Source organism: Kryptolebias marmoratus, linkage group LG16 (assembly GCF_001649575.2).
Source record: "Kryptolebias marmoratus isolate JLee-2015 linkage group LG16, ASM164957v2, whole genome shotgun sequence".
Classification (NCBI taxonomy): domain Eukaryota; kingdom Metazoa; phylum Chordata; class Actinopteri; order Cyprinodontiformes; family Rivulidae; genus Kryptolebias; species Kryptolebias marmoratus.
The window spans coordinates 27,332,804-27,358,192 of NC_051445.1; the positions used below are offsets into that span (position 1 = coordinate 27,332,804).

A 25,389-nucleotide genomic window follows, 5' to 3' on the forward strand; every position below is an offset into this window, starting at 1 on the left:
TTTAACATGATCATTTAATCTGTGGTATCATGCTGGAGATCAGACAATGTCTGCTAGACAGGAGTCTAATTGGACATGTATTTGTACCAAACCTTTTCGTGAACAGGTCCTTTGGTTTGGCATGCACATGTACTGAATTACAGCGCTGTTTAAAACCCGTACACACGCAGAATGTATATGTGCACAGCTAAGGTATGAAACTCTAGGTTCTGACATGCATCAAGGTAGCACTTGAAGTGAAACCACAAAAAAGCATAGAGAACACAGGCAGACCAGAGCTTGAAGAGCCCCCACTATCATTAAAGTTTGCTGTTTGGGAACAATGGAGTTCTATGGTCAACTACAGTGACCGCAGAGGAAAAAAAGGTGGATTGAACTAAAACCTTCCATTGGCGTTGTTCAACAGGAAAAGGCTATGTATCTGGCTCCATTCCAAACTTATTTACTCACATGAAATGGCAAAATCTGAATGTAAATGTAACAGGCACAAAAAAAATAAAAAACAACAAAAAACCAACCAATATCCAAACCTAGCTGTCTATAGCATTCAAACGGCCCCTTGCAAACAATTTAGACTGTGCCAAATTCAAATGCCTTCAAAGTTTTTATAGCTGCAGACATGCAACCATACTTTGATGTTGAAAACTGAAAACTAAATGTATCTACTATTAACTTATATACATCTAATATGTATGTTATATACGTTTGTTTGTTTACCTTAATGCAATCATAACAAAACTGTTCCAAACCATGACTTGAAAGCAGAGGTACAATTTTTGTGTAGTGTTACACTGTGATGTTAGAGGATCAGATATGTAAAAATAAGATGCTGTGATGTTGTTTTCCTTAAGCTATGTATCTCAATATGGCTTAGAATTACAAGGCAGATAGATGGAATGTAATGGAAGTTTCAGGATCCCCCAGAATGAGCTGAAGAGTTTAATATTGGAGAGCTGAAGTTAACCACTGCTGTTACACCTTTGACCTACCAAGTGTCAAAAAGCTGAAACAGTTGTAATGGTGTGTTTGATGGTGTGATGTAGTGATGACAGATGGCCTGTGGGACCAACCAGCTGCAGGATGTAGGATGGGATAAGTCCAGTACACATTTATTCATAGTGCTCTACATCAAAGTCACTGATTTATACTCCACACCAGCTTCATTTATTTATAAAGAACACATCATTGCTGGACGTGGCCGGTTCAATTTGTGATTTATGAACAACCAGAGGAATGTAAAGAGGGGCTCATCATTGTGACCATAATGTAGAGTGATTGTCTGACAAGGCATTTAGTTTTTCTGCCATTTTGTAGGAGCAAATACCTGACTGTTTGAGCAGCTTGATTCACATATTTCTGGTCCTGCGTAAACAGATGTTTTGCATTTATCTGGTTGAATATACATCTGTATGATTGTATGGCTGATGAAAACTTGTGAGGTCACCAGACTTAATTGTATTTTGACACACAGATGCAGAGTGTCCACTCTCTCACAGACTTTAAAGAGGACTATTTAGGCAAAGTAATTCATAACACCTGTGAGCTTTTTGTTAACTCTTTAGGGTCGACGCCCGCTCCAGAGCGTGCGTCGATCTTAAAGGGTTAATAGTCACAACTTTGACCTCATCTAACATCTGTTTCCATAAAAGTTTAACGAGTACAAATTCAACTTTTAAAGATCATATTGATTCTTAGTCAGTGGTTGTAATATAATTAGCTTATTGTAAGAAGTGTTTGGTTTTGGTTTTAAAGTGCAGAGAGACTAAAGGTTACCAGCTGCTGTCAAAATCCCAACCTTTGAAAGTGTGAGGAGATACAGTGAGGATGTGTGAGTAAATAAGGGTCATCACCTTTTTCTCTGCACTTCATTGCACATTCTAAGAGACAACAAGGAGCTCACTGTTTTATACAAGCCTGATGTATGAAGAGCAGACAAAGGCTCCCACTCTCTTGGGAACAAAAAGCACCAACAAGGTGTGTGCGTGTTAAGCAGATGGAGCTGGTGGGTGGTTTTATGGGAGGATTTAGCAGGTGTGACCATTTGCTGCTTGTCCTAACAAAGGCAGAGTCAGAGAATTTCTGTGTTGGTACAAGCACATGAGCAGCAGCAGTACAACAAACAGGAACAATAGATGCTACAGTTTTGTAAGAAAACCTTTTTTATATTTGAAAGCCTCCTAATTACACCACTGAATTACTGTCAGTTAGGTTTAATCTCTGCTGGTTTCTTGTCCAGTTTCCTGATTTTTCTCTTTTTTTCCTGCACCCAACCTAAAACAGTTATTTATTATGTTCCAGATTTTGACGTTGCTAAAGTTAAAAGTCATAATGTCATTCTCTTTATCTGTGCACATCCCTAATATCAGTTCATATAGTGCTTCCTTTTCTATTTTCCCATTTGTAAGTGCGAATTAAGATCTGCAAATAAGACCAAAAGGTATAACTCGGGGTTTACTTCTTTTCTTCATAGTTTGGTTTTGATGTTCCACATACAAAAATTCAAGTTCCTAATTTAGCAGAAATAATGTCTGATAAATGAGGTAAGTACAGTCTCAGATGAGCAAAAATATCTGACGAAACTCATTCATTAAAAAAGAAAGTCGAAATGCAGATGTGGAGTAAAAAATACTAAGTCCAACCAATGACTGAATCCATATTTATTAAAGTTACTACATAATAATGGTGCTTATTGATTGTCAGTTACAGTAAATAGTAATTTACCTGACAACCCATAGTACTTAAACACTTAAATGCCAAGTTGTGGATGGAGAATTTGGGCCCAAATGCAGGCAAACACAGGAGCTCAAAAGTAAAAACTGATTTAATATATAACAAAAACACTACAGCTGGGAACAGGAGGAGGAAGACATGAGGAAAACAGCATGTTAGCAACAATGAACCAGTGAGTAAATGGAGGCTGAGGAGGACACAGGTGACTGATTACAAACTCGAGATAGGTGCAGATGGGTGTACTGAGATGAGGACATGACTAATGACAGGGGACACAGAGGGCACAGGAAATTAAATACAAAATAACTTAATATTAAACTAAACACAGGGATAGCAAGAAATAAAACAGAATTACAGAAACACAAAATTACAATAAACCTAATGCAAAAGAAACTCAAAAAATAACTCAAAGTACTCAAATCCTAACAATTTGAAGCTGTTTTCTTGGCAATCACATTAGAAGTTGAGATTTCTATTCACTACCAATCAAAATGAAGGGATTGTTTTCCCCAAAAGTAGGTGGTAGAACAGAGGCAAAGTTCTGGAATGTGTTTTTTCACTCACATGTTAAGCATCCACATATTGTTTGGACAAAATTTAAATCATCCACAGATTTAGAGTTTACTTACACAAAAAATCCTTATCTCTGTGAACAGACTGGATGTATTACGATCCTCAGATTCCAGGCACACACCAAGCTGTGTCTCTGATTGGGTCCTAAAGCTCAACTTTTAACCAATCATTGTTCCTTGTGAAATCATGTGTCACTTGATTATTTGACCCATTCAGAAGCTGTGTCATGACTTCCTGTTTTATCCAGTGTCCTATGTTAATGTAGTTTAGGGATCAGTTGTAGCTTACAGTTGCGTATCGGCAGGTTTATGAGAAGTGGCTATACGCTATAGTAAGTGATTGTACAGCAAGGATGAAATTTTAGAAGTGCGGGTACTGAGTACCACTGAGTACTGGTCCACTTCAAGCACTGATTCTAACAGGTCATGTGGGTGTGGGGTAATTTTGAGTTACCTGTTGTCAAACAATTCATGTTATATTACAGTGTAATAAACTGTGTTCATCTGAGGTTTTATGCATCTGACTTTAGGACCTGGTAAAAAAAGACTTTCATGGTGCAAACTTAAAGGTCAGATTCAACCATACTTTTGTATGTTTGGATGTTTTTTTTCTCCTCTTTTTCACCTTGACATCCACTCTTGTCCCTGAAACTGAGAGTTAGGGACTTCTGACCCTGGTCTCTGCAGTGTGCTCTAGTCAGGTCTGATCTAGTTTAATGAGCTGAAGCAGACCACCCTTAAAGCTCAGTAACCAAACACTGAGAGCTGATGGCTTACTAAGCTGCTTTATAATGGCCCTGTATGTGCAGAGACTTGGACTGGTACTTGTTGGGTTCAAGTGAGTACACACAGAACAGATAACCTCTTTTATTTTCCACATTTTATTGTTCAGACTTTCTTCTTTTCTGGGACTCCACTTCAAAGCCGACAGTAAATTTGAGAGGAATGCAATTTTTTGTCCAGGTCTGTGTCAAACTGCCACATCTTCAGTAAACTCCACTGTCTCCACAGAGAACAAATGAGAAAAATACAGTCAACACATTAACAGCTGGACTGCTCAGATAACTCCATGGCTTGTTTCACAGCCTTCATTTATCACCATCAAACATGCAGACATTCTTGTCATATATAACTTTTAAATTTCAAAGGATCTGAACTGCAATTGCAAATATGAATAACAACACACAATTCACAATGCTGACATTTAAAATGAATGTTGTAAGCCAGAAAACATTATGTATATCTGTATTTATTATGCTGTAAAACATGAAAACTGACCGTAACGCAACCTTGGACCTAAGGGCTGTTACAGAACACATGATCTGCACATGAAACGTTTCCAGCAGCTGAGTGAGCCGGATTGTGTAGATGGATCACATGTTCTGATGACCCAGTCACCTTCTAATCATCATCAAGCAGTGCATACTAGACCAGTGGTTCCAAAAGTTGGGGTCAGGACCCCATTGTGGGTCATAAAACATCCAGTTAGGGTCCCCAGCAGGCTTCAGAAATCAAATTATTTGAAATTTTTTTGCCATAGAAATTAAAAATAAATCTACAAAATAACACTAAATCAATAAAAACAGTATAGTTGCTGTAAAGTGTGCTTGGATTATCATTATGTTCTTGTTTAATAGGGTTATTAGCAAAGTTTGTACACTTATAATAGTAAATTTTGGGGTCACAAGACTCTGCCTCAGTTACTTTGTGGGTTTGAAGCTGAAAGGTTTGGGGACCACTCTACGAGAAGGTGAACACATGATAGTATTTTGCATAAAAAACAAAACCCAGAGGTATGATATTAGGTTAAGCAAGTGTATTATCATACAGTTGTATCTCAGCCATATCAACTCCACTGAAATCTTTTGTTCTTAAGGTGCTCTGATAGTCCAATGTGGACATTATCATTCTTCTATCAGAACACCCACCTGATGTGGCAGACCTGCTCTGGATCAATACCAGTCTGATGTGGACAACGAGCTGAGCTGAAGCTGCTCATGGCCATAGGTGCTGCTGCATTGAGACATCAAAGGACCAAATGGGATTTTTGTAGAACTGGTGTTTTGGGGGGAGCAGCTGGTGCGCTTCAGGGGCCCCTCTCCACATGATAAACAGATTCCACAGAGGATCTGCCCACTGACCTGCACACTGATGCTGTTTCTGGGAAAGTTGTTTCAGCGTCATGCTCATGGCTGACAGCACCAACAGGTCATCTCAAAAAACTGAACCGCAGGAGCAAATATGAGCAACATGACTAATAGAACTAATAACTACTACCTTTAGTTTTATTTGTAGATCCCAGATATCAAAACCTGTACGACCAACAAGGGATGGCATTTGTCAGTGTTGACCTCAGAAACACCGGCCATAACACTGTAAGCTGGACTAAAATTCAAAAAATATCTAGAGTGTATGAAGAGTTTATGAACTTGTAGGACTGCTTTTTTTTGTCTGATTGCAACAGCTCAGTGAAAAGAAAATGTTTCACATGTAGTTAGAAGGAAACAAGAAAGTAAGCTCTCACAGCTTGTAGAAACACAAACACATTATTCTTTGATTTTATTACCTCCGTCTGAGTGAGCCTTCAAAGAAAGCAAACACACACGCACGATAAGCCCTCCCATATTCTCCGTAATGCTCCAAGACAAACACTAACCTGGTTTATCCTTGCCATTGATGGGGTCACACATATTGTCACTGGGTGAAACTGACAACATAGCGACAGTTGTGCGTGGGTGTTTGTGTTTTCTTTGGCCTGTTGTGCACATCTCAATTTTTGTAACACGTCGTGTGCTGCCCGAGTGGGGACTTGTAAGCAAGAAGAGCGGCAGGGCAGAATCTGCTGGCAGGTTCATTTCTACAGACATACATACAACTAAACACGGCCTGGAAGGTTCAGTCATTGCAGATATTCCATAAATTTTAAAAACTGCTTAGATAAGATGAAACTTTTTAGTTATGTTTTTGTATGAACGTACTTCCTGTGAATGACTCTTGTTCTTGTGTCATTCCTTCTACACGTTGCTGTTTTTCAGTAGCCACGCCTGCTGTTTAATAAGAACTGCCATGAGTGCTGCACACCTAAAGCACCAGTAAAAACACGGCAACTTTGCCCGCTTCACGTTTGCATGAGCCACGAGTCAGGCGGCAATATAATTTCAGTTTAAAGGGATAGTCTGGTCATTTTTGAAGTGATGTTTTGTCAAATAGTTATCAATAATCAGTATTAGAGCATAGGGCATGAAAAAAAGAGCAGAAGTCCTCCAGGCTAGACTAATTGTTAGCCCAAAAAAGAGCCCAATTTTGAATTGTTTTTTAAGCTTATAAATGTCTTTGCCAAAAATACTTAGCAATGTGAAAGAACACTTTAGCTAATTTTAAACCTTAATATTTTGCATAATACTGTTTATTTTGTTGTTTTGTCTTTTTTAGTCAAACAGTGTTTGTATGTGTGCAGAGCATAGACAGATTGTGTTTATGCTGATGGAGCTGAGGCTGCTGAATGTATCAATCGGGAACGTTTACAGAGTTGACTAAACTTTTGGACTCACTAAAGACGCTGGTCAGAGGGACTGATACATTCAGCATCCTCAGCACCGCTGGCATAAACACAGTCTATGGTCAACCCTATCCCTTTAAGAGTAGTATCTCACTGAGCTGTGATTGCTGTAGACTAGTTCAAAACCATCATTACCATCATCATTTATGACATAATCTCCAAAATGTGCAACAAAGTATTTAGAAAAGAGGGAAAAGTTTTTTTTTTAGTTCTAGAATAAAGTGTAAATATTGTTGACAGGAGAAAACATACATTTTACTGACAAAAAAGGTTGCAGTGTTGGAAAAAGAAAAATTCATGGGAAGTGACTTTGTTTCATTTGTTATTCAGGCATTATTATTGTACAGTACCTGATAATGATGGTTCCACTTTTACTGGATTAACTACAAAATAACATGCAATATTTTACTTGAACTTGTCTGAGTTGCACTTTATTACTTTTGCTGATGCAAAACTCACAGAACTTATTTTGATCCTTCATAATCAAAGTCTAAAACACATACACAGAGTAATGATTTCTAAATACTCTCAAAATATCTGGTACCTGCAGTATCCGTTTTAATGAATAACAATAATGTAAGCTATTTTCATAAGCATCAGATTTTTAAAAACTGTAGTTAACACTTCTTCCACCTGTGCAGTATCATTGAAATTAGAAACATTTTGTCCCAAAATGATGTAGAAAAACTGGTCCATGTATTTCTCACATCTAGGCTGGACTATTGTAATTCTTTATTATCTGGGTGTCCAAAAACTTTTTTTTTTTAATCAAAAATGCTGCTGCCTGATGAGAGTTAGGAGGAGAGATCATATTTCTCCAATTTTAGCTTCTCTCCATTGGCTCCCTGTCAAATACAGAATAAAATTTTAAATCTTAGATCTAACATACAAAGCTCTCAACAACCAAGCTCCATCTTATAGTAAAGATCTTCTTGTTCCATATTTTCCTAACAGATAACTTCACTGTCAGACTGCAGGTTCACTTGTGATTCCTAGAGTTTCTAAAAGCCGAATGTGAGGCAGAGCTTTCAGTTATCAGACTGACAGCCTGTCTGCTTTTAAAACAAGGCTTAAAACTTTTGTTTTTGATAAATCCTATCGTTAGGGTTGAATTGGCTTTCCTGAGATATCCTGTAATTACGTTGCTATAGGCTTAGACTGCTGGAGGACAAACTGACCACATTTTCTCCTTTTGCTTCTGACTTTTACTTTTTCTGCTCTCCATGTTTATACATGCAACTATTGCTATCATTAACATGTTTTTCTTTGTTTTCCCCTACCATGGAAACTATACTTAAAAGAGTCCATCCGTGTTTGTCTGTGTCTTTTTCCTGTCCTATCGAAGCCCAGGTAGGTAAAACAGATGCCCGCTCATCCTGAGCCTGGTTCTGTTGGAAGTTTCTTCCAGCTAAAAGGCAGTTGTACCTTTCCACTGTTACCTTTGTGCTGCTCAAGATGGGGAAATCTACTGGCTTCTTAGATAGATAACCTTTATTAATTGGCATGTTATTATATCTGGTAATGTTTTTGTACAGTGCCCTGAAATGACTTGTGGAGAATCTGTATTTATTTAACGGTAATTAAACTGAACTGAATATGCATGTAGACTTCAATCTAAATTTCCTCTTTTATACCCATGCCAGAGAGGATATATAATCCCTTGAGTGAGTTTTGGGTCTGCCCTGGGGTCTCCCCCCACTGGAAACACATTCAGTGATTGGGATTAGGATGCCCAGAAGGCATCCTAATCAGATGGCCAAACCATCTCAGCTAACTTAGTTTTGAAGTGGAGAAGCCCAATCTCCCCCCAGATGACAGAGGTCCTCATCTTATATCTACCTCTCCCTTTTTTATGTTGGCTTTTAAGTCAAGCTCAGTTTGAGTCCCATCATGTCTTTTATAGGCAAGGTTTCCTTCTTTTAGTTTGTTTTTAGACAATATTTTTTTCCCTTTTTTGTTTTTTATGTGTGATTTTATTGTATTTGTTTTAATGATAACTCTTCCTGTTTGTTTTTAACCTACTTGTAAAGTGCTTTGGTCAACCTTGTTCTTTCTAAACAGACTATTAAAATAATATTTACATTGAAGTTGAAATCTCTAAGGCTGAGCCTATTTACCTTGCATAGGTCCAAGGTACTTGAACTCCTCAACTATAAATAAAAGTCAGTCAAGTCAATCACAAAAAAATTTAGAAGAGCCTAACCTGCACTGAAAGCACAAACATGTTCAGGGAACAGGTAAATACTGAGACGTACTGTCAACATTAAACTTGTGCCAACACAAAGCTGCCTGATCATTATTAAAGTAAATATGTAAGATGTTCTTTACTCTAAAAGGAGGCCATGAACCCCATTACCAAAACCTTCTGTTTCAGTGATAATAAAACAACTTTATGAAAATACCAACAATGTGCACTTTATGCCCAGATTCCTTCATGAAATCCATGTGCTCTCTTGCTGACTTTTAAAGCTGGCAAACAAAAAACTCAAGTTAGACTTTACTGAGTCACCTCAAAGCCCATGACACTGAGGTCTCATTCCCAAAACACTCCAAGCCAGGACTTAGATGGCTTTTGTGATTTCTGAATGGACCAAGGCAGCAAGGGAGGTTAAAGCCCTGATGTACCATTGTACCACAAACAGAGGTAGTAACAGAGCTGAAATAGTCGACGTGGGAAATGATAAGTCAGCTTTGTGGGTCAATGGTGTGATGAAATGATGACATATGGTCAATGCAAACACTTGGTGTGTGGATTAAACAATAACAAATAGATAGAAAATCAATGATGACTCATAGCAACTTTGCATTTAGTTAAAAAGTTAATTAACAACAAAGAGGATCAATAAACTGAGTTAATTCATAATATTTTGAAAACTATACGAGGAAAACATTTGTCATACATTTAATGCGTTAATGTCACGTCAACGCAGCTGAGTTCTGCTCCATATCTCTTTTGGTTCCTCAATGGTCGCTTCATTTCTGAATGCTCACATTTTTGCAGGACATGATCAGCTCCATCAGTGATTTATGAATGACCAAAGACAGAAAAAATATGGACTGGTCTTTGCGGTCATTTCACAGAACTGTTTTATGAAACAGTCTTGATTTGTAGTAACACTGTGACCCATCTGACTAAGGCTGAGGTGAGATGCAATTTCACTCAAAATACTGTGAGACCTAAATTAATACTTCCCTGCTCAGCTCGCTGTGTTTGGATCTGTGTTTGAGGAGTAATGAAGACATTAAACTCAGAGTGGAAATGCCTTTATTCACAAACTCACAAACACAAAACTTGGTGGAATATGCCAGGTTCCCCTTCCGTAAATCCTGGTTTGGGGGGTATGTTTTTCTTGTCTCTGGCCTGGCTGACTCCCCCCCCCCTCCCCATCTTGAGTTTATGTAAGGTGAAGGAAACACAGAGGGGAGGGAGTTGACTTGAAAAAGAGAGCAAAGAAAAAAGGCTTTGCAAGTGCATTAGTCATGTGAGATGATGGGTTGAAGACGAGAGGAGTAGGGAATTCTTTGAACTGTAAAGTTTGGAGTCATGAGATGCTGCTGCCTGACATTCACTGGGGGGGTTCACTCTTAATGTGACCAGGCTCTTTACATAAGTTGAGCCCCTGCTGCGCCCTACCACAGAGTCCACCATCATCCTCCATGATTAATCTACACATTACAGCTAGAACTCTGTCTCATCATCATGTGGATTGGATGAGCAGGCACTTTGTTGTGAGTCCACCATCACATGGGAAACATCAACCAACAGTGAAAATGCTTCAGACTATTTCATCATTTCACAAACAGCAACAATCAGGGTTGCGTTCCCCGTTTCAGTGGGTTTCCAGAGTTTTCCTGTACTATCTAAATCACATGTAAGTTAATAAAGTCAGTCTGCTGTGTAATGCCTCTTTCTTGGTAATAAAGATCATTATTGCAAACCGCCTTAGGCGAGGAAATAAAGATTTTTTAAGTCTATGTGTGTGTTTCTCTGTACTTCAGCAAAATATCTCTTGAACCACTGGATGGATTTTACTAAAACTCAGAAACTAATCAGATTGTATATTTATATATCTTTAACTTTTCAAATTACCCCAATTCAAGATGGCCAGTACAGCTAATCTACATTAGCCAACACAAAAATAGTTATACGGATAATGAGTTTAAATTCAGTGTCATAGCAGCTGAGAGTAATCTCTAACACATATTCTAAGTACAAACACATCAATAACACAGAAGATTGCATGATGACATCAGTTACAAGTTTTGACCAAAATGGCTATAACGTCATCATTTCTCATCATAACCCTTACCTGAAAGGCAGTGGGTGATATGCTTTCTTTCAAGGAATGCTTGGCCTTTATTTAGAATAACATCAGAGATATGACTTTCTATGCCACATGTTTGTGGTACTTTTGTTATTTGCTTTCAGTTTAGAGAGAGAGAAAAAATAAATAAATATCCATTTTCCCCTGGGAGTCTGTTCAGATGTGATTTGCTACAAATGTCAGGAAATAGCTCCACTTATAGAAAATACTTTGAAAATAAATGCAGTCTGGCAAAGTAGGTTGATTTTAGTAGTCATGGAGAGGAATAAGTGTATTTATGAAGTGAAAATGGTGGGTGTATACAGATGGAAACTTTTTATTTTGGGCTTAATGTAAAAAGTAAAAACAATGGATTTTCTTTGATATTAAATAAGGTGTTGCTCAAGATGGGAAAGCTGGTCTCTGCAGGAAAGGTATTTGGATCAGAGAGGAAATCTGGCTTCAATGCAGTCTTAATGAAAGTTTATGGTTTATGTTTCAGGCCTGAGTCGAGGAGCCTGCTGGGTCCAAACTGCGTGTTATCTGAGCCGATGTCTTCTTAAGATGCTGGGTGTGTTTGCTTTCCCTCATAAAACTGTGTTGACAGCAAAGACATTCAGTTACCTGACTCCACAAGGACTCCACCCAACTCAGATGTTCAGAAACAAAGAATGGTCAAATACGTATTGTAGGATTTAACACAACCAGTGTGTTTCATGCTCTGTGTATCATGATGTGTCAATCTAAATAAAGTTTGAGACCAACTGAGTGGCAAACAATGAAAAGTACAGTATAGAACACTTATTATTATAATTAACGTTTTTTACTTTTAACATTAGATGCTCTTCTCAACTATTTATCTTCGCTTGAGGGTGAGGTTTAAAGCTTTCTCCATGAATGAAACCCCTTACAACTACAACCAAAGTTGAACCTGAATTTCATTTTTGAGAAGCTTCTCAAAGAATCAGTGTATTTATGTTGTTTCTCAGTTATGGGATCTGCATTTTCTCTTCTACTTCATCATTTCCCTGGTAGTCCATTGAAATCTATCTAGTTTATTTATGACTATGAGGTTTTTTCTAAATTGAGAGAGTGACAGATTAACCTGACTGGTATTAAGCAGCCCATATGATTAGAGCTCTCATCACTTTCTTCAGTCACTGGATATGAACCAAGTATTAGTAAGCCTTATTCGGACAGTGAAAACCAATCATAATGTGGAACATTATCTCAGTGTGTGGGATAAGAGGAAAATGGTACAGTTCCACATAATGCAAGACATCTGGTCTCCTTATGTGAAAATAATCACACTGATGTATCCAATACTCTCGTTCTAAGCTGTTTCTGACTGCATTCTTTTAGAAAAGAGCTGGAATAAAACGTGTGGAAACTTGGCTTAATCACAAGTTTTTATTTGAACTTTGGAGAGCTGAGCACCTGCCAAATTTGAAGTAAAGTGGGTTTTTTGTCCTGTTTTAAAATACAATCTGTGTTGCTTCTGTTGCACAGCTGTGACAAACAAATATTTGGTTGTAGCATTCTTCCCTGTACATACAAACTGTTGGATACAAGTGTTTTACAATAACATTCCACCTGTAAAACTTAACCTCCAGGGAACAAAAAAGGCTTAGGGATTTTTACTAACCATCTACCTACGTACAGGTTTGTGGATGGTCTAAAATAGTAGGTCTTCATCCAAGCTGGGTGATCCATTTAAACCGAAGATTTTAGCTTAACTTGATGTAATTAAGCAGAATTCTAACAGTTTGTTTCACATAGTAGTTCATTTTATATTCTAAATTTTTTGTCAATATTTTTTAATATATATTCCACACCAGCTTGTAATCAACCAGCAGGAAATTAAAAAGAAATTTAAAAAAAAGTGGTAATAAATCCCTTTTATGCTGATCTTATTGACATCAACATGAAACTCATTGTAGATAATTAATTTGGGGTTGGACTAAACATGACCAAAAAGTAAAAGTTTTGTAAACGTTATATTAAATTTAAGTAACTCACTGTAATTTGACAACTTTTCTTTTTTTTTTTCTAAAAAAGGCAAATAAATAGCCTGGGGAAGATTGAAACCCAGGTCCACCACATGAAAGTGCCTTGTAAAATCTATTACACCAAAAAAGCATACACTGTCAGTGTGAACACTGCCTGTCCTGATGTAGAAACAATTATATTCCTGATTGTGCTCCTTCATTTTATTATGTAATCAGGCACCCATGGTTCGACAGACATGAAATTAGCAAAAACTGTGAGAAATGTCCCTTATGACAACAATAGAAATTTGGTGAAACCTGTGAGAAAACCCAGCTCTCTTTGGAACTTATAACTTAGACATACTTCACTGTAGAAACATCATTCAAAGTTTAAACGGGTCAAAGACAGGTTCACTTTACCTGGCTAAACTGGTATTTTAGTATTTTTAACATTATTTACACAATCACAGTTTAAGTTTTATAATTTTTACTGATTTTTCCACAGAATGTTCGACTGACAGTTGATGACATCAGACACTGACTTTGAGTTGTCTAAAAGTTTTAAATGTTTTGCAAACAAACTCTTCCTACATTTACAATATTTTTGTACATATACGAATTCTACAATAAAATATGGGGATTGTTATCGTCTTTCACCCAGTTTATCTCTTGTTGCTATAGGGCTTACACTTTTCTTTAAATTTCCCCCAGAGTGCAGAATGCAAGAGTCCAGAGGCTCAACTTTTATTTTAGCTCAAAATAATTTTACATTACTTACATTTTTTTCTGAAATGTTCTAGTTACCTTTGAAGTGGCACAATTGTGACACAGGTTTTGTTTATAGGACAACCAAGGCTCACAATGAAGACATCAACACACTGGCAGCTTGGCCAATCTCACAATAAACCTGCCATGAAAATGAGTACATGAGAAACATGTTTTCTGGCATATGTGCTTCTCATCCTGCTATTTCTTTTTGTAAGAGTGATTAATCAGAGTTTTATGTTATCGATCGATTGATCGATAGACAGACAGACAGACAGACAGACAGATAGATAGATAGATAGATAGATAGATAGATAGATAGATAGATAGATAGATAGATAAGACCCCAAACATTCTTTTTGTCTGATGTTTGAAGTTGTAAAACTCATTGGATTTCTCTGTGGGGGGTACCATACCAGCCTGCTCAAATGAAAAGTTTACTTTAAAGGTCTGGACACTGGCTTCAGCTCAGTCACCAGATTTTGTTTCAATCCTTATATCACAATTCAATTTTCCCATTCCCAAAGAAAGGAAAACAAACATCATCAAATATTTATAATGAGTTGAAGATTTTACAAATTCTAATTTAGAATGATTAATATTTAATAAGGCCTGCATGTTTGAATGAAAATGCTTTCTAAGGATTTGCAGATTTAACTACATCAGGGAAGTATCTGTATAATGGAAAAAAGAAAATAACCAATCAGTGAATCTGATTACCCCCTGCTCAGCATCACCACAGGGAAAATATTTCTAATTATACAAAAAACTTGGGAAGTCTTTTTCCTGTCTAAAGATGTTTAAATTCTCCAGAATAGGACCTTTAGCTCTCTAATCATTTCCCAAACAACAAACATTTTATTAAGACAGTGGGTCTATTCAGAGAAGGCCCTGAGTGAACCCAAAAACCTAAACAAGAGTTATTTTAATCCTTTTTTGTAAAATAAATTAAAGATAATCCGTGATTGATTTTTTTCTGAGATCTCTGTGTTGGAATAATTTTTTGAAAACCAATCCAAACTGTTTAGATGCATTCTATGAGAGGATCTTCTTCTAACCAGCATCTTCTGTATTCAGGTTAAAATCCCCAGACTATTCAAACAAAGAGTGCAAGTTAGGATTGACAATTATTCAACCAATCAGATTTGGACCCTCAGCCTTCGATTTGCTAGCTGTTCAGGAAATTTTACTGTTAGGAGTGCTCGCTGGTGTTTGATGTTTGTCAATTTGATGGTTAATGTTGCTTCACTAACATTATTTTCACAGAAAACAACTTACTTAGCTTTTTGTGTGAAAGCATTCTTATGTGACTGTCATACTTAAATGTTTATTTATCAATTTTCTTTACATGCTTGTTCCTGTTAAGGGTTGGTGGGAGCTGGTCCCTATCTCCAGCAGTTCTGGTACCAGATACCAGAGCTCTTGGTGATAGGCAGGTACATACCTGGTACATAACAGGTACTTACCAAGCTGTATATTGTGTATTGCTACCAAAAATACACATACTGAATATTTGACGTATTGTATTATTTTACAGCAATTCATGATTGACGGAATAATACACAGAATTAACACTACAGCTTGTTGTGTGATTAAATTATGTCAAGCATGAACCCAGTAAACAATGAGGTATTTTCACCATTCATAAGCCTTTCAGCACATACCCGCCACCAAATGTGAGCATCTGAGTGGAGAGGCTGTGAACGCTAATTTATTGAGACATAAACGGCTGCATTTAGTGAGGAAATCAGGTTGAACACACTATTCTATTTCTGTACGTTCTCCTCTCTTCCTAATGGGATTATAGGCAAAAAGAGACAGAGAGGGCAAGGCAGCAAATTTAGGTATTAGGAATGGGAGAGAAAATATAACTAAATGCCTGCACGTATTCATGTGTGTGTGTTTTACAGTGCTCCATGTGTATACCATGTGTGTCTTTATGATAAACTGTTTGACATAATTTAGTTTCACTTAATAAAACCTGAGCTCAGCAGCCCAACGCTTGCTTGGCATGCTGGAGGATGGGCAGCTAGTTTGTCTGCTTGTTCCTCTAACATTATTAGCCATAAAATCTCCCTAAAAAAGGTTCAGATTCTCATAAGCCTTCAGATGACTTTCACGGTCGTCAGTGGATAAATGCTAATGTTGCTGTTTCCTGTGGATGTTTGATTTTTATTTTAAATTGATGTAAAGGAACTTTGTTAGATTTTAAGGGGGTGTCCACACAGAATACTCAAATCCACTCAAAATACTTCAATCTTGTGTCCACAAGGAAACAACATCTTAGGAGCTCCAAAACAAAACCTTAAGTTTCTGGTCCGGCTAAGAAAAGCTGTCAGAAGCATTTGGACTACTGTGGAAAGTATGCAAGATGACACAATGTTGCAATCATGGGCTTTTGATTGGCACAAGAGGTTCAAAGAGGGATGCCAGGATGTGAAGATGTCCCCAAGAGAGTAAGGCCTTCAGCGAGCATGTGCTGAAGCTGCTAAAAGATGACCAGAAGGAGTGGTTTATGCAGGTGTGTCAGGGCATTCTCAAGCATCTTAATACTGAACCCGACTTACTAGGGAAATTCAATACCCGTGATGAGTCATTCATCTTTGAATATGACCAGGAGACCATGTGCCAGAGATGTCAGATGATGAGTCTCAAGTCGTTGAGGCCACAGAAAGCTAGACAGTTGAACTCCAAAATAAAAGTGGTGTTGGTTGCATTCTTCCATGTAAGGAGTATGGTCCACATAGAGTCCTAGCCCCATGGCCAGATGGTCAACAAGCAAATCTGCAAAGAGAGCCTATGGCATTTGTTTCACTCAGTGCACCATAAGAGGCGAGAGTTGTGGTAGAATGATTTGTGGCTGCTTCACAATGACATTGCACCAGTATTCAGCAGTTCCTAGCTAAGAAGGGCATCGCCATGCTGAAGCAACTTCTCCACTCCCTTGAATTGGCTCTGTGTGTTTTCTTTTCTGTGTGATCTTTTTTCCCAAGCTCAAGGGGGTCATCAAGGGGATCTGTTTTCCAGACGTGGAAGTCATCAAGAGGACAGTGACAATGGAGCTGTGGAGAATCCCCAGAGGATCTTTTCCAGAGTGCATGGAAGCAAGGTGGAGAAAGTTGGGAACGCACGATATACTTGTGAGGGATTATTTTGAAATGGAAAATGTATAGGCTGCAATGTAAATTTGACAAAAAAAAAACAAAAACACCCTAGTCCTATTTTTATTTTAACACACCTCATATGTGTTGTGAATCACTCTTGACTACCACCATTATTTGTAAAATTGAGCTACTAGTTCACAAAGTACTTTGCTAACAGAAAGGCTCAAAATTTGAAAAAAAAAAAAAAGATCTGTTAGCTCTCAGAGTATGTGTTGGGGCTGAGTCTCAGCTACTACCACATCAAATTTTAGCTCAGTATCTGTAAACTTGAGTTATAGCCCATTTGGGGTATGCTAAGGTCACTTTATCATGATGATGATGAGAATAAACGTAACATCCACTACAATATACCCTTGAGACATTTGCATTAATCTGCCGGATAGCTAACTTATATGTGATCTAGTTATATTTTTCATCTGTCTTTCTGAAGACACAAATAAGGCTTCTTCAACCTGAAGTCAACCTAAAATCACTATTTCTTAGTGCAATTAACAGGCAAAAATACACAACTGAATCTATTCATACAGGAGTTTTTTCCATTATTTCCCAACAGAAAACAAGATCAACAGTGGATTTTCCTTACATACACACTCTCTTCTCATTAGACCTTCCCAGAATGGGCTGGGGATGGTCATTAAAACACCATGTGTAATTAGGCAGTCCAACCCCTCCTCCCCACCAGCTGTATGCTCTATAATCCATATTCAGATGCAGCGCAGACCCAGAAACAGCTTGGTGGAGACCAAAGCATCACAGGCAGGAGTTCGGCACACACCAGTCTTCAGGAAACACAAACCAGGAACTGGAACTGGGTTGGATAATAAGTTCTGTGTTGCTTTCTTTCTCACACAGAAATGATGACGACATAAAGGCAACCAAACAGGTGAAAGGTCCAGATCACTGATGCTGTTTCAGCCTTTACGTGATGAAAAAACATAAAAACACAGACATCCAAAATCTTCTGTGTTGGGTGCTAGAGAAAAATTAGAATATTAGGCAAAAATGATAAAAAGGTCAAGAGAACTACCATTTATAATTAAGTTTCATCCACTGCCTTTCTTCACACTATAGCACAGGTGTCAAACTCTGTTCCTCAGGGGCCGCTCTCCTGCATGTTTTAGATGTGTTCTTGCTTTAAAACACCTGGTTTAAATGAAAGACTTGTGGACATGCTGGTGGAGAACTTGGTGATTTGGTGAGGAGGTAATTAAACCAGTTGAATCAGGTGTGTTGGAGCAGAAAAACCTAAAACCTCCAGAACAGTAGAGCCTTGAGGCCTGGAGTTTGACACCCCTGCACTATAGCAAGCTCTAAAGTCAGCATTTTTAAATAGCCACAATTAAATCACATGACAAACACCTGTTCATAATTACATATATCAAATATTTTCAATGTATGATATTGGTGATTTGGTGTAGGGATGAGCAGTATACAGAGTTTTCCTTTGTGCTATCAAAAATTTTGTATATCGCAAATATCAAATACAATTTTAATGACTATTTTTTTGCTGTCTGCATCTAATTTACTATGAGTTTTTGCTTTTACCAGCTTCTTTACATGCATTTTAGCTCCTGAAAACCCTGGTACACCCCCCACCTCCCCTCCCCTGTTCATCCAGGAAACTGCAGAGGGCTTTGTGTTTTGGATGTAAGGGAAATAGCAGTTACTGAGTGTTCAGAGATAGTAAATGAGCAACATGCTTCTTAAGAAAAATAGTGCTGGACCTTTCAACTGAGAGTGGCTTGGATTTAAAAACACATTTTGTTTTGGATTTACTTTGAACAAACTCAGGTTAGTTACTGAGAGTGGCTCGGATTTTTTACATAGAGGGATCTCCGCTTTTCTGATTTAGGAAGTTCAAGTTAGCTCATCACCATCAGAATTACTCTGGACTTTCAGAAAGCGAATATATGCCTGATAGGCATCAACACTGTCACCTCTGAGAAAGCTCAAGTGGGTCTGAGTGTGATACATGATTGCTTCATGATTCAGAGGCTTTTGGAGACAGTTAACCATGCTGTTAACATGCTAACTGAAAAAAACAATTATTAGACACCACGCTAAGAAGATTTGTTGGTTGGAAGATAGAATTTTTTGGTCAAAGGATGGACTTATTAATTAATGTCAACATGAAACGGTAGGTTTTGCTGTGCTAACAGCTTTATTTTGGTTTGTTTGCCTCTGTTTTATAGTCTGTCAAATTGTTTTTGGACCAGTGGACATTATGCTTTAATATTGGTCATTTTTTTAAGCTCCTGATCAAAATGTGCTGCAATTATTTTAAACCTAAGTCACAGTTCACTACTCCATTAGATTACCATGTTGAATTAAACATTAATAAAATTAATAAAGAAAAAAAAATACATATATAAAATATAAATTCTGATATGTTGTATAAATCTGGTCATATTCCCAAGTGCTAATTTGGTAAAGATGAGGTATATTTATATGGATTATTCTGTTTTATTCTGTGTAATTTAATATGCATGTTTAATATTTCAGGTTACAATTAAAATAATGATGTTTGTCTTTTTGAACAAATGTTTGTCACGTGATTTAGTTATGGCTATAAAAAGATTGTGACTGAGTGTTTAGAGCTTGTTAATCTCTGCATGAAATACTGGAAACACAGTGTCTTTTGCAGGAGAACTCCAACACGCTGCGGCTTGGCCTCCAGTTCAAAATTCTGTGTGATGAAGATTTAGTTCAGCATCGCCCTCTCTGGAAAACACTATTGTCGAGTGTATTAATTAGCCTATTTTGTGTAAGTATAACGATCTGCATAGTTTAGTTAATTTACGGGGCATGCATAAGAATGATGGAGGAGGATTGCAGAGGAGGATTGCAGAGGAGGATATCTGCTTGGGAAATTTGTTTCATATTTACATAATTATTTAGGAGCTCCTGTTGATGCTGAGGCTGAAATTTTGGGTTTAATTTATTCAAAAAGCGTGTGTTTGCTCAGGGATTGTGCAGGGGGACTCAGCTGCTTAATCAAGCATATGTTTAATTCATTTTCCTCTGGCAACGAGGCTATTGGGCTGAGACTTTCAAAATGTAGGATTCTTACAATCTTCCTGTGAATTGGATGATATTTAGATGATTTAACTAAAGAACTGGTCTAAATCAATAGTACTTAACCTAAACAGCATACACCCCCCAATACAACATAACTCATACCCTCACTATTAAGTGTAAGGCTGCATACATAAGTAATTTGGTATTTTGGGCTTAAAAAAATAATTAAAAAATAGTAATTGTGCCATCTATCAGAGGAGCAACTTTGTTTCAAGCCTGCAGCACACACAGTAGATGAGCAAAAACTGAAACAAACAAACAAGTAGTTTTTATAACAAACCACCAAGGATGTCATTTCCACATAAAAACACTAATCATGGCGCTGCACTGCAGAGACCGACTACACCGGGCACTGACTAATAACAGCTTATTAAGGCTGCTGGAAGCCTGTTCAACTGCCACATCAACAAATGCAAGAAATAATTAGCGTTTAAACAGGGAGGCTGGGGTTATGAGGGCAGAGTCAGATATTTGACTTCCTTCATAAGGGAAAACAGTTCTTATTGAAAGTGTTCATTGTTGACTAAAGAATGCACACTTTATTGAAGCTTGTAACAAAAAAGTAACTGGAAGTTGTTTTTTTTTACACATCTGCTTTTCTACAGCAAAGATCTGGAGATGGAATTAATTTACAAAGTGACATTAGTTATAGGTCCATTTATTAAACACCACTAAAAAGACTTTTCAAATCAGGTATTAAGATCCTGAAATATTCTGACAATTTAATGTTTGCCTAAAAATCCAATCATACAATCATGACTGGGATCCAGGTCAATTTGTACTTCTGCCAAACTATACTTCTACAGCCTCACCTTGTACCTATAACTTATGGGTACAAAAACAAAAGCCATCCGCCACAGGTGGGAACCAATGGTGCAATTTGGTGGCTGTTTCACTCAGCTGATGTTAATAGTAGTAGCATTGCTGTACATGAAAACACTAAGCTGAGCTCATTTCACACAAAAGATGCTCAGGAAGCTTGATAAGTCCTGCTTAGTTTAAGTACTGCAAAAATCTTTTCTGATTTATATATATATATATATATATATATATATATATATATATATAAAACATAAAAATAATGTGACACCAGAATTAGCTTCTGTCAAACATGGATCATGTGTGATGTCCTGTAGCTGCTAACCCAGATTCACGCTGCTCTGTTCGATCTCTCCAGCTGTTTCATCAGAACAAAAGTAGGTCATACACTCTGCATCATATGATAGGACTCAGAACACTACAACAAAATGCCTGCTATAATGGTGAGGTGTTGCTCGACAGCAGAATCAGGAACATTTAACATCAGTCAACTGAGGCAGTTTAACACCAGGGTGGTGAATCTGAATTCTGTCTTTAACAAAGCCAAGCTGTTAGTAGTTACTACATGTGAGAAAATGCTTACCATTCTCTTTCTAAAGACCCATCTACACAGGAACAGATTTATATATATTTATATATATATTTATTTTTAAAAGTTTTTTATTGTTTCAGTCTTGCATCCACATAGAACCATTGATTTAGGAGCCCCCAAATGATATTTCTTTGAAAATAGATTACACAATGAAAAAATATGTAAATGTCACTCTTGTGTTTTCCTGTGGACAGCCAAAACACAATATTTAAAAAAAAACTCATGTCATAGACTCACTTCCTGCTTAACCTATGGCCTCATAGTATGGCACTGAGTACTGGGCCTGAAAAGCATCTATTATGTCTGCATATTTGGACTGTCCCGACTCCCAGTCAACACTCAACTTCTTGCACTTTTGTGGTATTGTAATTTTATGTAACAGGAAGTAAAAATGTCACTTTGTTGTCTGTCTACAAAAAAAGAATTTGGTTCTTGCTCTTGTATTCTCTATCCTCATTTTTTCTTCTTGTTGTGTTAACAGTTCGAACCAAAGACTGTATTATACAGGTCTTTGGTTCTGGTTAACATTATAATATATAGTATACATACATTATAATATATTCAACGTGAAGCAAAACACCAAGTTCAGATTAATCAAAATGCATGCTCCATGTCTTGTTTCCTGTTTCTGGTGTCTTGCATGGCAGCGTTACAGCGCCACATACAGGCCTGGCATAGTTGTTACAGTGTTTTGGGTTATTTTCTGTGCTTTTGTTTGGATGAAAACATATTATGAAACAGTGATGTGATTATGAGAACATTTTAGAAGCAACAAAAAAGATTTTTTTTTAGAAAAAAAAAGAAGATAAACCTACCTATGTTGACAAGACCTGAATGAAGAACACAGATAAGTAAATAAACAGAGTAATAATACAAACAATAATTAGATTTTTCTAGATCTAGATAAAAAAAAAAAAAAAAAAAAAAAAAAACACGGTGGGGCTTTGTGGGGATAATCAGCTGGCAGGTTTTATCCCGAACAGAAGGAAGACGTTACGTCCTGCTGAGAACAGAGGCTCAACTCCAACTGGGTAAACACTGTAAAGGGTTAATAAGCTCCCAAACACCCCCCGGTGCTGAGCTTCACTGGAGCCCGGGTCGAGCTGGGACTGGGAGCTCGGCTGGAGTGGGGGAGATGGGGGTGGGGGTTGTGTGTGTGTGTGTGTGTTGGAGAGAGACACCCCCCCAACTACCACTCCTCTCTCCACCAGAGTGCTGGGGCTTTAAGAATGTCTCCCAGGTAACACACACACACACACACACACACATACAGCGTTAATAACAGGCCCTGCAGTGCAGAAAGCACAGAGCCTTGTTAGCCAACAAGCAGCCGTGAAATCACTGCACCGTACTCCCACCACGATGAGTCAATCTATACCTCCTGTTTCTCTTTGTTCAGACCTTTGAGGGTGTGTTTGTGTGTGCGGAAGCCGAGGGTGTGAGTGTGTGTGTGTGTGTGTGTGTGTATGGGTGTATGGGTGTGGGTATGATGAAGATGGGTGTGTGTTTGCTGGTGTTCCTCCAGGCCAAGCAGAGCTCTATCTTTGACTCGCCTGGCTGCTTTTTGTTTTGACTCCTCTGCAGCTCAGTTCTGACGCACATCTCATGCTGTGCATCCTAAGCACAATATCAGAGGATTAAGTTAACTTTCCTGACACAAAATGAGCACATCTTTATTGGGTACATCTCCATAAACTTGTTCCTGTGTGTATTTTTAGCCTAGGCCTAAAAACATAAAAAAATAAAAAAATGTAAAAATGACTGGAATGTAACCTAAGCTCAAATCAGAGCTGTGAATTTTACTCATGCACTCCTAGAAATCACTTGGAAAAACAAGTCTGGAAAAAAAAACTGAAAAATATTTAACTACTTTCTATAAAAATATTTAACTACTTTTTATTGAACTTATTTACAAGATGGGTCTCAACTGGACTACTTGAACTAATCTGACCTCATTTGTTGAACCAATACGAGATTTGTTTCAAATTTTTTTGTGGTTTTGTTTCATCGAGACAAAACACCGGTGTCACAGTCCTCATTCCTTCAACATGGTTCTGTTTTCCTGAAGCATCATCTTCTTCTTAAATAAATATTAAATTTTCCCTTTAGGGCAAAAACTATGTATTTCCATTAAAAAAAAATCATGTTTTTGCATAAATCAACCTTTTGGCATACCCTGCACCGTCAGTGGCCTTCTCTGCCAGCTTAAACATTCAGTGATCAAAATCAGTGACATACATTTTAATATAAAAAACCTTTTTTTTTTTAATAAAACTGTTTTTAATCATTGACAAAATTCTATATTTTTTAAATAGCTTTTTACCTGCTTGTGCAGCATTTAGAAATGTGTTTATTTTGGAACTTCTATCCAATCATGTTTCAGCCATTATACATTGATATAGTCAAATAAATCTACATCTAGACCTTCAGTGGCTTAAAATAAATATCACCGAGATTGTTGCTTTAACCAATCTGATTTCAAGTTAGGAACACTGGGATCATCTAGCAATTTGTAGTTTGATGGGTCGTGGTTCTGGTCATGTCAGGATTCTGCCATATACAGAACAATGGCCATATTACCATATTATTATTTCTAACCACAAACTGGGCCACTTTACAGATGTCTAATGTTTACTAATGTAAACTAGTGTTTCTTTTAGACATGTTTAAGTGAGAAAAGGCTGATATCAGCCCCACCTCTGAAGGTTTGATGGGTTAATAGAACAAGAGCTTTGTTTGATTCTTTGCTGCTGTTCCTTTATTCCAATAGTTCTCAACCTTTTGGAGTCAAAACAGCCAAAAATAACCAGACTGCTGCTTTCAGGCCCCCTAGTGTGGGAGTCACAGCTCTACTTTACAAAATGGGTATATTTTTAATTTAACTAAAAATATATAAACCCAACATGTGAAGCTGTGATAATTAATTGCAGGCACCAATTAGAAAGTTGAGTTGATGAAATCTCACTAATACAAGTGTTTATTAATAGATTTATCAAGGAAAACAAAAAACTAAAGCTAACTTTGACGCATACATTCATTTTGAGCTTTATGATGCTGAGGAGAGACATGGAAGCAAGACAAACACTGTGTTACGTCTCTGTTTTGGAATTCTATCGGATCTTGCCGAATGCTAGCAGTTGGAGCAGCGAAACCCTGCTCCTCTGTCGCTTCGCTGCAGCGTTATGCTAACTTACACAGGCAAAAGAGGAGGGGCAAAGGCCCTGCTTTGATAAGTCAAGCATAGCAAACGTGAATGAGGCAGCGACAGGCGAGGCAAAACACACATTCATTCCTCTCACAATGCCGAGCAGCACTTTTAATTAAACCTTATCCAACATGATGAATAATGCAACAGCTTTCGCGCAATCCTCCATCTCCTTTCTGCCGCTCTCCACACTGTGTTCAACCATCCCAACCAGTCACATGCATACATTAAACAGAAGAAAGACTCTGCTCTCTCTGCTGCAACACAATGCACAACAAAATGTTTTAGAGTCTTACCAACAGGGAGAAAAGCACTGTGCCTATTTGAGCAGGATGGTTTGGATTTTCTGATGCATGAAACGTGTGTTTACGGCATGTCAGAACTGACAGGGTGAAACCCCCCAGTATTTACACATGTTTCTGTAAAAAAAAAAAAAAAAAAACGCAGAAGGAAAAAGCAGGTAGGACTTTAGAAATCAGCTCAGCTTCTTCTCTGGGGGCAAAGGGCTCAACATGGAGTCCTACAGAACATGTTCCCCGTGGGAGAGCGATGGCCTCGCTGCAGCAGACAAGACTGGCCGCTGAGAAACACATCAGTCCCCCCCCCCCCCCCC

At 37.7% G+C, this 25,389-nt stretch overlaps 1 protein-coding gene across 4 annotated transcripts in view; it reads right to left on the minus strand.

Moving 5' to 3' along the window:
• cdk14 (cyclin-dependent kinase 14) overlaps positions 1-25,389 on the minus strand; it is a 257,244-nt gene that overhangs the window by 12,507 nt on the left and 219,348 nt on the right. The window contains exon 15 of one of the 4 annotated variants that reach the window (XM_037980344.1): positions 4,192-4,301. The exons of the other annotated variants lie outside the window; for them this stretch is intronic. The gene's annotated coding sequence lies outside the window, so the exon portion shown is untranslated. Of the gene's footprint in view, positions 1-4,191; positions 4,302-25,389 lie in introns of those variants that run through there. 4 annotated transcript variants of the gene reach the window in all.